Genomic DNA, 17,181 nt, shown 5'->3' with positions numbered 1-17,181 from the left:
CACACACACACACACACACACACACACACACACATACACACACACATCTAATTAGCTCACAGTATGGGAAAGCCAATGGAGCAGGCATCAGCTCAGCTCTGGTAGGGGTGATGATGTTACCGAGGGAGTGTATGGAAGAGGAAGAGCTCACCTAATAAAGAAGAGACCTTGGAGGGTCTGAGCTTACTCCTTATCACAATCTATTCCCTCTGGAACTAAGTGGATTCTGAGACCAAATTCACTCTGAAAGCCAGTATTAATCATGGAGAATGGCATCCTTGGAGGCTTAAAAGCTCCCATTAGTCCTCAAAAGTATCACAACCTCACACCCCACACCAAGGAAGAAGCTTCCAGCTCAGAAAGCTGTAAGTGAGATGCTTAAAGAATTTCTGAACAGAAAGCGAACTAGTTTTTAAATAATCCCAAAGGAATCAAACAGAAAAATGAGAGCCACTGTGAACATGGGTCCTCTCAATGTGTGGTCTAGACACTGGTGACAGTGAAAATCAATCCAAGTGCTTACTAGCTGCACTATCCCAAGTACAGAGAACTTTCACTCTAATATCTGTCTGCCTGATGCTCTGCCCAAGCCTGTCACTAGTTGGTTTCTCTCTGAGTTTACAAACACATCAACTGTTGCCTGAAACACATCCATCTTTGCCTGAAACCTCTGCTCAAGTCTATCCCCTGTTGGATGACATTGGCTGAATAATGATCCTTCACCTTGCTCATCTTCCCCAGAAGACTAGAAAAGTGAAATCATTATGCTCATTACATACTTTCTTAACACCAATGGTAGCCATGGATCTACCTAAGGAGTCTCCTGGAAGATTCATTGCACCTTCTCTATTTTCTGTGACTTCAGATGTGATATCTGGGATGGAAGAAGCCACAGGGAAGTCATGAGATCATAGAGATACAGTACGGACTCCACTGAGCACTGAGTCAGCACCTTCTGCCTCAGAGACTAGTAGAAGAAGGATAGATAGTTGATTGTTCAGCTTCTGAACACTGTGATATGTGCTCATGTTTGTCTGTCATTTTTTTTTCTCTATTACAGCAACTTGTATCATATTTACATACTTGCTTCAGTTTTTCACGCTTTAAGGGGACTTTACAGAGCAGTAACAGAAGAGAAAAAAAATAAGAAATGGTAGATCATAATTGGCCTTGACACCTATTCTTGTGTAAGTCTGGAGAAGCCACCAGACCAATGATGACCTGGCATTTCCAATCTTTTCCCCATCTTTCTCATCTATCATTTCACTAAAAGCATTCAGAAGTGATGAAATTGAAGAATTCCAAGACCGTTCACATGACTAATGTGTCTGTACAGCGTGTAAAATTGGTGCCATTCATCTCTGTCCCAGTTTCTAACTTATGAACTCAAGTGCAGCACCACACTCTAGACAGAGCTTTTAAGAACAACTGGAAACACTAAAGATATTAGAGAACAATTAAGACTAAGAAAAGTTAATATAATTTTGAAAACGGACAGAGATGAGAATTCGTGTGGCTTAAAGGCTTACTGTGTACACAAATATTTTTATGTCTAGTACTGATATCTAATCATATATCTGAAGGTGAACAATTTTATCCTTTATATCCCATAGTAATACTATCTGTGGGCTTGGAAGTCTTCCCTGTAAACAGCACAGGTGTCTGCTCCTTCTTGCTGAGTCTACTTAGGTGGGATTGAAGTTAGCAGAAGGAGGGTACGAACAGTAATATTTGTGACCCCCTGAGACTAAGTAAGAGAAGTTTGTATTACCTGTATCTGTAACAGAAATTTTGAGCTGGATACCCAAACTGTCGTTTAAGAAGCCAACAACCTGAAGGCTGCCACGCTGTGCTGTGGTGTAGAATGGTGTAGTCTAATGTTGAGTCAACATGGGGACCCTCAGGAAACAGATTATGGAAGGGCCCCCAGCTTCCCCAGCCTGCACTTTCCCAGGCCCAGATGTCCTTAGTTAGTGCACACATACGACTGGTACTAGAAGACCAGACTGATCCTCCAAGATGTTGATATACTAAGTCAGGGGCAATCTAGATGTAGCAGTTGAAAACAATGGATGACAAGTTTGTCTGCCTTCACTTGTTTCTCATGCTGTCCCTTAAACCTGCAACATACCATCAGTACAAAATACAATCTAAAGCCACCTCAAAAGTCTACATTTCACATGATCCAGATTCTCTAAACTCTGACTCTGCCCCATTCCTTCTGCCTAGTAGCCTAGACTCTCTCCTCTGTCCAGAACAATGTATAGGTCTGATTCTTGACACAGCATTCCACATCTGGGCCAGTCCAGAGGCCCAATACCACTTATATCAACACATGTGCACTCAGGGCAGCGCAGCGTAGCCTACACCCCAGGCATGGAGTGTTCTTCATTCTTCTCAGCTGTGTCTCTGAGCTTTAACACCACTCAGAAGTGCAGGGTGAGCAAACTGTTCTAGAAGTGCTCTCACTGCTGTGGGCATGAGCCAAGTCTGCCACCACAGAGAGAAGGCACACACCCACTCAGAGAGCAGAGGGATGCCTTCCGACTGCAGTCTTGGGGAACCCAGAAGAGCTCTCTTGGGAGGAAAGACGGTGGAAGTATGTGCCTGGGTGAAGCACACAATATATGGAGAATCCTGGCACAGAGCAGGGGCAAATAGCATGACTAAAACAGGGTTTTGGTTAACTTGTTACAAGTATTTATTTCTACTAATTATATGTTTTAAATCATGCTTTCCATTCTTTATGTAAAACACAGAGTATGAATTTAATTTATCTATGGTTTGCCTACTTACCAATCCTAAGGTACTCAGCCACAGGCTAGACATAACCAGGCTTCTTTTTACACACTTGTATAAATTCTTCTTATATTCATTTAGAGATTATTATAATGGGAATTACCATACGCCTTGGAAACTTGTGAATTACATGATTACACGCTCTGTCCCCTTGCACCTTATTCAAATTCCTGATCTATAGATCCATAAGCTCGGAGTTTGGGTGACAGTGTGTTAAGTTAGCAACAACAACAAAACACACACACACACACACACACACACACACACATGAAAAATCTGTTAAATGATTTCCTAATACCTAAGATCATACAGTTTCTAATGTAGTTCTTTTTATTTTGGTAAAACCTAAATCACATAAAATTATACCACCTGAACATCTTATATTAACTACTATTGTGCTATGTTCCTTCAGAATGTATCTTGATCCTGTGAGGGGAGATGCAATCTTGTTTTACCTAAGTAGCTTATTTCCTACATGTTGCATGCTTCTTCCAGGTCCCCATCTTGCCTTCCCTAGCACTGGGCTTCCAGGAATATATTTTAGGGTGCTTTATCTGTCATGATATATTGACTGGAATTGCAAACGCTCTCAGGGATCCAATCGGCCTCATCTTGAGTCTGGGCTGGTAGAAAGTCTTGCCACTGACCAGAAGAACAGGATGGGGCTGACACTGTATGGAGATATTTGCAGCAGGCTGCCACCTTCCTGTTCATGTATCACCATCTATAACACATGGAAATCAACTGCTTCAAAGCTACCATGCTGGGAGCAAGCTCAGTGATCAGACATATAGGTGCTTGGTCCAATTCTGGAGTAAGAGCAAACCAACACACTCCAATTACAAACATTTGGGAAGCCCAAGGAGGGTGATAAATGGTCTCCATGGACCTCTGTTTAAATCCCTTACCCAGTGAGCCAGGAGAGGGGAGATGGGAGAGGCTTGTTTCACAGCAGTAGATAATCTGCATAGCCTGTCAACTATTTGCCAATAACTAAGATCATAAAGTTTTCAAATGTAGTTATTATGATTATTGTGAAAAATCACACTATCGTAAAATTCCCCCTCTTAACCATATAGTGCAAATAGAATTAAGTGTAAATGTGTTACTCTGTAAAGGATCTCTGAAAGCTTTTCATTTTGTAATCTGAAACTCCATAACCGATAAACAATAGCCCACTATTTTCCCTCCTGCTAGTTGCTAGCAACCAGCATCCTACTTCCAGTTTCTATAGGGTTAACCACTGGTATGTATCTTTTGTGATTGGGTTATTTTACTTACATCTCAATGTTCATCCAGGCTTTAACATATATCAGAATTTCCTTCTTTTTAATGGTTCAACAATATTCCATTTTATGCATAAAATGCTTTACTTATCCATTTATTTGTTGATTGCTTCCATATATTAGTTATCTTAAATAATGTGGCTATGAACAGGGACATGAAATATATTAGTATTTTGCTTTCAACTATCTTGGATATAGATACACAGAAACAGGATTGCTGGGTCACAGGGTAACGCTGTTTAGTCTTCCATGCCTCTATTTTCTTTTACACAGTGGTTACCAGACTTCACAAACTAACATATACAGATCCACTTTCTGAACATCCTTGTTAAAATTTGCCTGGATGTGAGATCAGTAAATGTAAATTTTACCACTTGATTTTATTATCTGGTAGGGTGATTCTTTACTTAAAGAAATGTTTAGCATTGAAGCCTCTTTATTCCTTCATGAATTTGTGACTCACACCACCAAGCTCAAAAGGCAATGAAAACTGACATTCTAATTAAACAGAATTAGCCTATCAATCACCATAGAAAAAGGAGGGATAGCCCATGACCATGGAGGCTTCCTGTTCTCTTGCTCCCTGATAAAATTTACAAACCTTGCACTCTGGATCTCAAGCATGTTTTGTCAACATAAATTCTTAATAACCCATCTTTTATGGTTCTAATAATGCCAGAGTTCACCAAAATCATTGAACTTGAGAGGAGTGTACCACCAGGATAACCTGGATAGCTCAAGCTGAGCTCTGAATAAAGTTACCAAGAAGAATCTAGAAAAAGCTGGAGATAAAGATGGGCATATGGCATGCCTGCACACACACACACACACACACACACACACACACACACACACACACACACTTGTGCACATATGAATATGTGCATGACAAGGATAAAAGGAAACACATGCTTTGGGATTAGCAGTAAGTACTGATGAGACTCGGGGGCCTACAGTTACTATTTCGACAGCTTCATATTCCTGTCTAGGTGGTCTGTCCTATGTGACTAGAATGCAGATGCCCAGGGAAGGCTGGTGAGACAGCCAGAGGCAGATGTTCAATTTAGCCAGCTTGTCCTTAGACAATCCTAACATCCAGATGGCAGGTAGAAGGAACTGCAGGAAGCTACTGTGAAAGGGTGGTTAGCGATAAGTCCAGATGTCCAGTAAGGAGGAGTGCCTAGGAAGCTAGGGTGAGTAACTAGGGTGGTTAGCGATAAGTCCAGATGTCCAGTAAGGAGGAGTGCCTAGGAAGCTAGGGTGAGTAGTTAGGGAGGTTAGAGATAAGTCCAGATGTGTCCAGTAAGGAGGAATGCCTAGGAAGCTAGGGTGAGTAGTTAGGTCAAGGAAAGAGGAGCAGCAAAACCTCTGGGAGTGGGCACTGCGCTTCTGAGTACTCCTCCCAGATGAAGTGGGGAGTGAGAAGAGAGCTGCTGGATGGCAGGGAACCTGCATAGAATGCTCCCACCAAGAAACATTACACACAATGAACTGGCGGCTGAGTCTTGGGCACTGTCTGTCTTAGGACAGAACAATCAGCTGTGAGCCAGATGGTCTCTACAGGGATCTCTGACTTATGGTGGTTCCACTTTAGATTTCCCAAGTCTGTGGTGGTGCAACGTGACAAAGACTACAGTTCTGGAATTTGAACTTGTTTCTTACCCGGTCTGGTCTACTGCTCTTGAGTCTGGTTCTCTTCACTTTGCCGTCCAGGGAAGAGAGCTGCAGCCACTGAGAATCCCACAGTGCCAAAGGGAAACCAACCGAGAGTTCAACACATGTGTTGTTGCTAAGCCATTTAGATGCTCAGCAGGTTGGGTGCCGTGGATATTCCTCATAGGCTCAGGTATTGAATACTTGATCTCCATTTCGTGGTGGTGCTGTTTGGTGTGCTTTAGGTAGTGCAGTCTTGCTGCAGTAAGAACACCACTGGGTTAGCCTTTGAGATTATAGGACCTCATTCTGTTTCTGGTTTCCTTTCTCAGCTTAATGTAGACAGTTAGAGATGTGAGTGTTCAGCTTCCTGCTTCTGCCATTTCTTGCCCACTACTTGCTACCATGCCTCCTTACCATGATAGACTCATACCGCTGGAGCTGTAAACCCAAACAAACTCATCCACCTATAAGTTGATTCTGATTATGGTATTTTACCACAGCAACAGGAAGGCAACATACAGCTGTGTTCAGTACAGTTTAAACTTACCATATTTCATCATAGGATTGGTCTCTCAGGGCAGAATTCCATTGTAAGCTAAGGAAAATCTGAAAATCAAAACCAACAGTCATGCCACTAGGCAGCTTGGTTAGGAACTCTTATTATGGTCTAAATATGAAACAATAGCGCCAGCTTATATGTTTAACCTTGGCCCCCAGATAGAGACCTACTTTAGAAATTTGTGGAAGCTTTAGGGGGTGGTACTTAAATGGAAAATGTAAGTCACAGCAAAATGGAAATCTTCCTTATCAGAATAAATGGAGGCAAAGCCTATGAACTGAAAACTCGTAGATGGTAAACCAAAATAAACCTCACTTACATTGTTTCTGCCAGCCATTTGATCACAAGAATGTAAAAGTAACCACCACAGTCCTTTCACCCTTTTAATTTGGCCCTTCAGAGACAGTGAAACTCATGCATGATGCCCCCTGCTTCCCCCCAACACACACACACACACACACACACACACACACACACACACACACACACACACGAAGGTACCGGCTTAAAGACCACTGAACAGATTCCAGCTCACTAAAACGTACTTCTGAAATATATAAGTCCCTGAGTGTCACTTCCAGGAAGACCAGAATTTCTGGGCAGTAAATGCAGAGGAAGGAGGGAGGGAGGAAAGGGGAGAGGAAGGGGCAGACAGACAGAGGAAGCAAGCAAGCACCAAAAAGCAAAAATAACCAAAACAAAACATTTCCATACCCTGGAAAAAGATTAGTGCCATAAGCCATACAAGAACAAGGGTAACCTATTAAGTTTAGGTGGTTGTTCTGGGACCTGTGGCATTGGTGGCAATAAGACCCTCCCCTCTGGATGCCTGGATGTTTTCCAGGTGATTTCTGTTCACCTGTACTCTTGTATATCTGAGTCATATCTTGCCTATACCCAAGGTCTCACTTGCAGATTTGCTGTAGGCTTTGAACCCTAGGAAGGCTATCTAAACTGCACAGATAGAGAAGTAACCTAAGTATGCTTTGTTCCACTTGGAATTTCCCATGCAGCAGAATAATAGGAATCTCTTTGCCTTTTACACAGGATGCATGACTCTCCTAAAAGTTACAGTAAGTTCCAGCAATATCAGGATGCCTCGGCAGCCAAGTATGGCAGGTGAGTTAACATGGCCTTTGTAGACAGGCACAAAAGCAAGTACGCTCTAAAGATGGGCCTCTGCAACAATACCCTACTCTTGCAACATAAGGCTGGACAGCAGGTTGGCACCCTCTGGCTCTCTGGTCATGCCAAGTGTCCAAGTGTGGAAACAGGGGCATCTCCAGAGTGTGCTGCAAAAACCAAATGGAGTCAGAGGCACACTTCACATCTCCCCTCCCCTCTTGTTCACTCCCTCTTTTCCCTCCTTGGTGCTACCATCTGGCCAAGGAGAGACATCACTAGCAATAAAGATCTAAGAGTTGAAGCTGGTGTTAGTATTTCTGTGCCAACCCTCATAGCATGATGCAAACAAGCCGCACAAGCTTTGATCTGGCCCCCTCATTCAGATATGCTTGCATTTCCTAAATCCACTAGCTCATCAGGAGGTCAAAAGAAGTCACACAAATGTCTTCAGAGACAGCTATCCATCTATGAAGTGAGGAGTTTAACAAGAGACTAGTATTTCCATCCCAGCCCAAGTATAAACCCCAAGGCCTTGATGTTTAGAAAACGAGGTCAGAAAAACTTGAACTTTGGAAGATCCTCAACCTTGCAGCAGTGACTGAGGCCCATCATAGACCAGTACTCAGCTCTCTATTACTTCTTTCAGGACAATGCTCCTTACAAAGCTCAGTTTCTATTGAAGTGCTAATGTCTCCCAGAGCCCATGGTTCTCCCAAACCTAGCCCCATGTCACCTGTATACCCAAATAATTGCCAGGACACTGTAGGTCTGAGAAAGAAGAAGATATTATTTGTTATGCACCCTATCAAGGCTCACCATGCTCCTGCCATGGCACCTCTCACCCATCCACCATCTCTACACTACACTTATTTCTGTTCCACTTCTTTGACATTGCCAATCCTGAAGACCCTTCACACACATTCTTGACCTCACAGCTGCCTCAACCCTCATCCAGAAGACAGACATATATCTCAGATGGAGGACAATGTATAAAGGGGTGGGACTGACTTCTCCCTAGGGACAACAGTGAATCCTAGGGACACCAATCCTTGGTTTGAAGTGTCTGTCAGAGCTGAAGCTACCCATCATTATGTAAAGGCAACAGAAAAGGCTAAGGCTACGGGGTCCAGGGTTGGAGGCAGAACTTCCTAATAGGAAGATGCTGTGGGTAGACCTTTGGGCTAGATGAAAGGATCTACACTGTGCATCTGAGTATCCAAGGCAACAGAGGGGCCATGACAGCTAAAGAGAGGTGAATAGGACCAGTTAAGGAATAAACTAATTTCCCTTAACCTATTGCTCCTGAGTCCTGTGCTAGAAGGGCAGGCATAACAGTTACTAAAATACTATACTATGAGCCTACCTGCCAGGCAGTATGTCTGTTCAAATGTGGGAAAAATAAGCCTTAAATTGGTTGTAGCATGTAATTATTAATCAGGCAAGCCTCTGCAGACCTCTACAATGGCTAGATAACAAGACAAGGAAAGGCAAGCCTGCAGGGGTATACTGGGCCAACTTATAGCTTATACTGAATATCCCAGCTAGCACTTTCTATGTCTCTGATTCCTCTGGGTGTCGTGTACCTGGGTAACTGTAGGATCCTAACTGGTGGCTGGAGACAGTGCAGAATTCTGCTGAGCACAGGGTGAGGGCAAAGCATCAGTGGATTGCAGAGAAACCTTCTAGTGTAGGAAAAAAAAATGGCCAACCAATAAGGTAGGGAGCAAGTATCACAATTTAAACTTTGCCAAATGGTATCTTGAGGCCACAGAAAACCTGCACAGTTGCAAACACTCCTACTCGAACAAAGAAGAGAGTGCTGGAGGCTGGGTCACAGCTAAGCACTGATGGAAAGAGGTCGCAGTGCTCCAGTCATGTCTGCACCAGCATTTCCTGTGTCCCTGGCCATGTGTGTAGGTGATACACATCAAGTAGGACAGTTGTTGAAATGTAGGATGGAGACAGGCTCAGTCATTCAGGATCCTGAAGTGTGCAGTTCTCAAAAAAGGTACCTGGAGATCAGCAACAAGAAAGGGAGCTACAGCATTCTACGTGTTCTGAGTCCACAAATATATTTTCTCCCTATGGATCTGGAAAAAGCTGCAATACTGCAAAATACATCTGGGGTTCTTTTTCACAGCCAAGGCACCAGTCACTAGAAGCAGTCAGATTAGCAATAGTACCAGTGAGCATTACACAACAGGGCCTGGACATAGGGATCAAAGAAGGTGACTTGGGGCCCAGGATATTCTGGTTCTGAGCCCTTTTGTGGCAGCTATACTATAGGCCACATAGCCCTTGCTATCAGAGAAGACACATCTGCACACACACTTTCTCACAATTCCACATACACAAACACGTACACACAAAAATCAGGGTCAGAATGTAAATGAAAGGGAGAGAGTGGACTCAGAAACAATAAGTCCGATTATTTTCCTGTCTTTAAAATAAGCTTTAAATAAAAATCTATCTCTGTCAAGGAATTTAGAGAATGATATTATGTCAAAGCACTGAAATAACTGATTCAGATCAGGGGTAGTTTGAACATTAATCAACCAGATCCTGGTTCTCTGTGGGGCAGAGGGGGCGTGGGAGGAGGAAGAATGGGAGCACGGACAAGGCATGATCAGATAGGGACAAATCACGCCTGGGGTCTAGGTAGAACATGGCCTACAGCTACTCGCTGTAGTTACTGTGCATTTAGGGAACTTTTATGAGTCATGCAGAGCAGATAATCAGTGCTGACGTCTATCTAGGAATGTCTGCGCTGCAAGCTCTAGCCAGACCCTGCTGGATCCATCTCAGACATCCTACATGGCTACTGTTCTTCTGTGAAGTCTTCCCTCTCCTCAGATAAGCCCCTGCACCAGTCTTTCATGATGTGCACAACTAGTATAAACAAGGTTTCTTAGGAAGAACATATAAGGGAGACAGGCTGAAACTCAGATTTTGGAGTTGAAGGTGGGTGTAGAAAAGTCTGCAACTTACTAAAGGCATTTTTAGACTCTGCAAGTCATTAAGTGTGGGGCTGGTGACAGTCTCTCTTTGGATGAGTAGGGTATCCTAGAAATCTACTAAAGCTTGACTTAGTAGATTCCTTCTCAACATGGTAGTAGTCCCAGAATTGATCTTGAGATATAAATCCACTTATTTCAAACCTGCTCTACCTCATATTCATCACCACCAGGTGATGAACAAGCTCATAGGGATATGTTTAAATGTATATTTTACACACCATGGTAGAATTGGTTTATATAACATCTACTGCTTTAATTTCCTAAGGGAGAAGGCTGAATCCCAAATGTGTTGGAGGTGAGAACACTGCATCCTGCTTTCTGAAGTGTGTTTAAAGTTAAGGCAGTGGAATGTAACCTTAGTGGTTCTAAGTGTTTGAAACACGTTTGTGTTTTAGATATAAATACTTTTGGACCAAGAAAAAGGGGGAAGTCAGGCGTGGTGGCGCACGCCTTTAATCCCAGCACTCGGAAGGCAGAGGCAGGAGGATTTCTGAGTTCGAGGCCAGCCTGGTCTACAAAGTTAATTCCAGGACAGCCAGGGCTATACAGAGAAACCCTGTCTCAAAAAAGAAAGAAAGAAAGAAAGAAAGAAAGAAAGAAAGAAAGAAAGAAAGAAAGAAAGAAAGAAAGAAAAAGGGGGGAAACAGGTAGAGACACATCTGAATGGCAGCTCAAATAGGTCAAATGATAAATCCAAACTGAATATCGTAATTTTTCAAAATATGAATTTCAACAGTAATCCTTTTCTAAAAGATGGATCTTAGGCTCTGAGTTTTCTTTCTCTTAGTCACATCCCCAAAGTGCTCCATAATATAATTGAAACTCAGCTAGGAACTAAAAGCTAACCAAATATTCACATTAAATATATTTGAACTCCAGCAGCAAGATGCTTGTCCCTGCAGTCATACTAACTGGGCTCCATACATTGTTTTATGTAAATGAAGTTCCAAAGCTATCTCTGTGCTTTCTGCTTGTTTTGTGGTGCTGGCGAGTGATTCTAAGGCCTGTGTGCACTAGACAGACACTCTGCAACTGAGCTATATCCTCAGTTCATTTTTTTTTTTTTCATTTGAGATGTGCTCTTGATAAGTTAAGTTGCCCAGGTTGGCCATAAAGATTTCATGTAGGCCTCGAAATTCCAAGGCCCCTGCTTCAACCTCTTGGGTAAGATGGATTATAAGAGGATAACAGAACTGACTTTTATTCTTATCTCCCACATGTGATATTTTCTATTTGTGTTTATTGGTTCTAACCATTCTACGAATCCCCACAATCATTTGTTGTTTTACTTTAGTACCTTGTTTTATTTTATTTTCAGCAATTTAATAGATTCTTTGTCACCTGGAAGCTTAAGATAATTTAGACTTTGTGACATACATAATATAAATCACCATGTGGCTGGCTTCTGCTAAGAATTTCCTTTATGAAGGCTTATCTTATAATGTGTCAGGAATCCACTTTTAGTTAAGTTAAATGCTATTGCTCATGTGGTTCTCCTCCATGGTCTCTGGAAATTGTTAGCAGATAGGACTGCTGACATTTGTCTCACATATTCCTATGGGAGAGCTGGTCTGCCCTCACTAAAGTGTGTACACTGTCCTCCTGAGACTCAGGCCAACCAACAGTTTTAAGATGCAGATACATCTCAACTAGCCAGTGACTATATAAGCATGCACAAAGAAACCTTCAGTTAAGACTTATGGTGGTTTGAATAAGAATGGCTTTGATAGGCTCTTATATTTGAATGCTTAGGGAGTGCTGAAATTTGAAAGGATTAGTAGATGTGGCCTTGTTGGAGGAAGTATGTCACTGGGGCACAGGCTTTGAGGTTGTAGAAGGTCAAGCTAGGCCCAGGTTGCAAGACTGTTCCTTCCTGCTGCCTGAGGGTCTGGGTGTAGAATTCTCAACTGCTCTAGCACCATGTCTGCATACGGCCATGCTTCCTGCTATACTAATAACGGATGAGACCTCTGAAAGTGTAAGCAAGCACCAATAAAATGCTTTATTAAGAGTTGTCATGGTCATGGTGCCTCTTCACAGCAGTAGGACACTAAGACAAGACTCAAACACATCCATTATCTGCAGTTTCTTTCCTTTAGCAAACAGTGACCATTGTAACCATTCTGTTTTCAAAATCCTGAGAAGAATGTGGGTGAAAGCCACAGAATCTCATAAAAGTGAGGAGATTTTTTTTTTCCTAAGGTAGTTCAAAGCTCCTGCAGTGAAGCCCAAAGTTTGAAGCAATGACCTTTCCATGGGTCTTCCTGAAAGTTCTACAGGGAGAGAGTAGCAACCATGAAAAAGAAGAGCTGCCACTCTTCCTTTTGCCCTCAGCACACAATCTGGTTGTAAGAAACAATGCCCAAGGGACTGGGCTGCAGAGTGAGGCTTGGTTGCTCTTTAAAACAGATTTTCAAACTCAGCAATAATTGGAAACATGCAAGAATCTTGCACAGAGAATGCTTTAAAAAGAATCATATCTAAAACTACCAGCTGATCTTCATTATTGCAATTCTAGAAATATGAGTAGGAATCTGGTCAGCCTGCCTTCAATGGTTGGATTATTGTCACCTTTTTACAGTACATTGTAACTAAGTCATAAGCTATACCTCTCAAAACATCTCACATGAGCACGTTTATGCAAAACAGCCCCATGTAACATTCCTATGTAATCTCATTTGCTCCTACCAGCTGATTCTGACAAGTAGACACCCTATCCTTCCATCCTATAGTGTTTCTAAAAATGTGGTTTCTGTTCAAACCACAGGTTGCAATACTGTGCCAGTCTATGTCTGGGGATCTGCATTCTCCAACAGGCAGGGGGACTACAAAAGAACAAAGTGAGAATGTACAAGCCTGTACTGGCATAAAACAAAATTATCAACATTTTATATGAGAGGACATGATGAAAGTGCTCACTTGCATGACAGTGATCACTTAACAAAAGGATAACTAAGAATCCCTTTGTACAGTGCTCTTCATAAAGGTATTTCAAAGTCTACCCAACAGGAGGAACACCACTGACATTTTTTTAGGAATAGCTTTTATCTCAGAAAATTTAGAGGTGTAATAAGGGGCTCTGCAAGGAAAGACATTCCTCCTGCTAACTCTCCTAGCCTTCTCTGGTGTGTGGCACACCTCTCTATAGTACTAAAATCACACTGGGTACCAAATCCCAGCAGGCGTGGCACCCCCTCCTAGGAGCCAGTAAGTGAGACAGGAATGCCCACAGAAGGTTTCCTAATGAACCCCTGGAGCACGCAGCACTCAGTGAGCCTTGCCAACAACAACAGCAGACATGGTGTCTCGGGGAGAAAATTTACATAAGCAATTGCTTCCTAGCAAATAAGACTCACTTGAGGAGGCTAATATGAAGGACAAATTCGGTCCACTGCAGCTCTTCCAGGACACTGTTCAACGAGGAAGAAATTAATTGTTTATAACTTACAAATTGAGGTTTAAAGACTTTACCATTTTTTTTTAAATTATTTTGTTGTTCTTGAAGCAACTAGTCAACTAAAATCTTGTTCAGACCCCAGGTAGACAGGTATAGCACATTTAAAAGGCCCAGTTTTCCTCAGTAATTGAAATTGTCTTTCCTCCTGCAATGGCCTCCTTGTTCTTCCAATAAAAGTAGCAGGCTATCTTTTTTTTCCCCCTACAATATAAACGGGGAGAGGAACATCATCTGTGTTCTACTGAGATCATTAGTAACAGTCATATTTTGAATCCAGAATGTAGCTCAGTAGTATAGCCCTGTTTAGCATTTGTGGTGAGGCCCTGGGATCCAATCCAGTATAGAAACAAAACACACAAGAATTATTTAGGATGGCCAGGCCAACTTACAATAAACTGCCATCATTCTCAGAGACAGGACCATGTGCAGACACATAAAGTCAGCTAGAAATTAATTTTTTTTCTTTTTAAAGTTAAAACCATAATGAAGCACTCACGAAAAGCCCACATGTAAACATGTTACTTTTCAAGCTCATCTTAAAAATACAGTTTAACAGCAATATAATTTATTATTTTAACCAATACATTTGCTTTGTTGGATACTGTATATACATTCATAGTTGTATAGGCCTACAGACACCAAGTGATGCGATGATTTATTTGTATAATGTGGAATCACCGGAATATTCCTCCCTTCAGTCATCCTTTTGGGAATGGATTTTGAAGTCTTTCCCAAACAAGGTCTCCAGGACTCTGAGAAACAAGGTGGAGGCGGCAGCCAAGGCCAAGGGCATCTCTCTACCTTTCTATATCATTGAAGATTTCTGTCATAGAAAAGTTTGAAGTGCTTCCTTCCCTACTCCCTCTTCCCTGGCACCACTCTCTTACTAAAAAGGGACAGCTAAGGGAAGAGATGAGTCCTCTCTGCAGGGGCAGGTAGTGGGGGCAGGGTGAGAAGGACATCTGATCACTTACAGAGCCAAGCTTGTCCCAGCAAAAGGCTAAAGTGTTCGTAGGCGCCAGAGAAGGAAGCAAAGAGGAAAGAAAGATGCTTTCTCATACATCCACAGGCCCCGCACCTGTGGTCGAAAACTTCGAAAGGGCGGTTAAAGGCATGAGCAACTTCTCTGAAAATTCCCCTCAGCTTCTCCCCTCCTCCAAACTGACACCAAGCTCCAGACGCTTTTATCAGGACCCCGTTTTCCCTCTTTGAAACCACTTCTCTGCAAGCACCCCGAGGTGCACACACCTTGTCAAAGAAAAGTCCACATGCTCTGAGACATGCTCTTAGGAGGCTGTTACCCCCTGCACATCCACATCCCCACCTCCTACACACACGCGCGCGCGCACACACACACACACACACACACACACACACACACACACAGCAGGTCTGCGCAGTTCGCAGCCTGATGGTTACCACCTCTCGGCTCTGCAGAAGAGGGCCCCAAAGACGCATGCCTTACTGCCATTCTAAACAGAAAAACAGCCCCTCGGTATTTGTCAGCCCCCTGTATCCCCCAAGCAGCTAAACTGAGACCACTGTTTGCTGCACCAAAAATCCTGGTGAGACTAGGAAAGACACAGGCAACCCGGTTCTTGCCCGCAGCGCAGAGGCGCCACCTTCACATCAAACACCGCAGGAGTGTGGTGCGCACCTTAAGTCTGAAGCACCGTGTGCCTGCGCTTCTGCTACCAGAACACCCCACAGAAAATGAGGAGTGCCAGAAGAGTCCTTCTTGTGGTCCTTTAGTAAAGCCAAGCAACCCTTCTCCTGCTTGCCCAAAGCTCAACTGAAGGTTCCTCCACCACACTCCTAGGGTCCAACAAAACAGGCAAATGCCCAAAGCCCTTCTTTCTTAAGGAAAGTGTCCAACTCCATGGATGGTCCACTCTCTCCAGTATTTACAGAGAGGACACGAATGAAGTGTAGAAATCACGTCCAGAGACAACAGAATTAGAATTTGAACCCTTTAATCGCATCTGCTTGAGCCCATCTCGGCGCCAGGACTGGCGGCTCCAAGGCTGCAGACTGTCGCGCTGCCAGGGGCCGGACAGCTCATAAAAACCGGTCTCGTCCTGGATGGAGGTGAAGGGTTCTAGAAGTCCTGTCCTCGGCTCAGGTAACCGATTGTGCACCCACCCACCCCAATCCTGATGCTCTGAAACTCTACATTCCCTTTCCCCCGGCCCTCTCCTTCCCTGTCCCATGTGGACCTCACGGACTGCCGCCTCCGCGGATGCCTTGCTCGCCAGCCCCTCTTGGACTCAGCTAGGTAGTTCCAGGGACTGGTCAGTATTATCTAGGTGTTCCAGTACACCGGTCTGACCCCTAGCAGCCTGGCTTTGCCGAACTCAAGACACAGACTCACTAGCTCTAACCGACGTCGCACAGCAGCCCCTTCACGCCGCCTGGATACCCAAGGTGGCAAGGCGCCAAGTCGCACCCTGGGCCGGTATTACCAGTTCCTGTCCTCTCTGCAATTCCCCTTCAGGCGCCATCTCCCCTCTCTCGGGGCGACACTGTGTCTCCTTGGTCCGGCCACTGCGACCCTTCAGGACTTACCGCGGCCGGCACACCGCCACCGCCGCCTGGTCTGCGCGCTGCGAGGCGGAGCAGGACACCCGCCTGCGCTAGGGCATCCTTTCGCGCCCGCCGCCCCCGCCCACTCCGGTGGCCCGGGGTCCTCCCGCGCAGTTCTGGTGCTCGGGACTTACCTCCGGGACAAGGTGACCCGGCTAGTGCGCCCAGGCGGCCGCCCGCGCGTCTGGAGAGCCGGGAAGCGTGAGGGGCGCCTGGCGGTGCGGAGCCCGCCTCTGCTCCTGGGCTCGTGGCTCTCCGCCTCTGCCCTCCCCTGCGCGCAGCTTCCCCCGCCGCTCCCCTCCTTGGATCACTGCCAGCGCCCTGGGCTGCCCCGAGCACACGGTTCCCGAGAGCCGAACACAGGGCTGCAGCGCCACCCTTCCAGAACCGGGTCCTCTTCGCCCCTAGGAGCACAAAGGGCGCGGGCAGAACCAGGGGTGACTCGGGATGTGCCGTTACACTCTTTGGTCTCGCGGAGCCTGGCGACTTGTGTGCAAGAGAAGGCAAGGCGGCTGGGGCCCCGGGGAAAGGTAGCCGCGAGGAAGAGGAGGGGGAGAGAGAGCGGCAGCGCGCGAAGGTGGCCACCAACTTTGCTCCAGGCCAGCTGTGCCCTCGCCAGTGACAGCAGCTGGCGGGCGGCCGGGGGCCGGTGTCTGGAAACGTTGGGGAGACTGAGGTGGGGGAAGGGGGACTGACACT

At 44.7% G+C, this 17,181-nt stretch overlaps 1 protein-coding gene across 6 annotated transcripts in view; it reads right to left on the bottom strand.

The window, feature by feature from the left end:
• The window catches only part of Syndig1 (synapse differentiation inducing 1), a 172,318-nt gene extending 155,559 nt beyond the window's left edge, over nt 1-16,759 (bottom strand). For 2 of the 6 annotated variants that reach the window (XM_029536977.1, XM_029536976.1), the window contains exon 1: nt 16,617-16,713. The gene's annotated coding sequence lies outside the window, so the exon portion shown is untranslated. Of the gene's footprint in view, nt 1-6,288; nt 6,348-16,270; nt 16,429-16,464 lie in introns of those variants that run through there. The other 4 variants (XM_029536973.1, XM_029536974.1, XM_021194234.1 and 1 more) reach the window with 4 other exon arrangements.
• Nucleotides 16,760-17,181: the final 422 nt, after the last annotated feature.

Source organism: Mus pahari, chromosome 3 (assembly GCF_900095145.1).
Source record: "Mus pahari chromosome 3, PAHARI_EIJ_v1.1, whole genome shotgun sequence".
Taxonomy (NCBI): Eukaryota; Metazoa; Chordata; class Mammalia; order Rodentia; family Muridae; genus Mus; species Mus pahari.
This window is presented reverse-complemented; position numbering and strand designations above follow the sequence as displayed.